Source organism: Sinocyclocheilus anshuiensis, unplaced genomic scaffold (genome assembly GCF_001515605.1).
Source record: "Sinocyclocheilus anshuiensis isolate Anshui unplaced genomic scaffold, SAMN03320099.WGS_v1.1 scaffold273, whole genome shotgun sequence".
Taxonomy (NCBI): domain Eukaryota; kingdom Metazoa; phylum Chordata; class Actinopteri; order Cypriniformes; family Cyprinidae; genus Sinocyclocheilus; species Sinocyclocheilus anshuiensis.
Window position 1 is genome coordinate 1,279,507 of NW_015540857.1, and position 308 is coordinate 1,279,814.

Below are 308 nucleotides of genomic sequence, written 5' to 3' on the forward strand. Positions count from 1 at the left end.
GCATGAAAGCCACAATCTGTACACACATGCACTCAAAACGCAACGGATGTGTTTTCTTTGTTCTTTAAAGGAGTAGTTCACCTAAACGAGATCATTTATTCGTCCTCATATCAATTCAAAGACTTTTTCCTCCTCGGAACACAAAAATATGTTTAGCAAAATGATCTTGCTGCTCTTTTATCATATAATGAACTTGAGAACTGTTAATAATAATGATGATGATGATGACGATAATTTCATATTTAAAAATATATGTAAACAATATATATGTCTAGAAAACGAATTATATATATGTATATATATATATA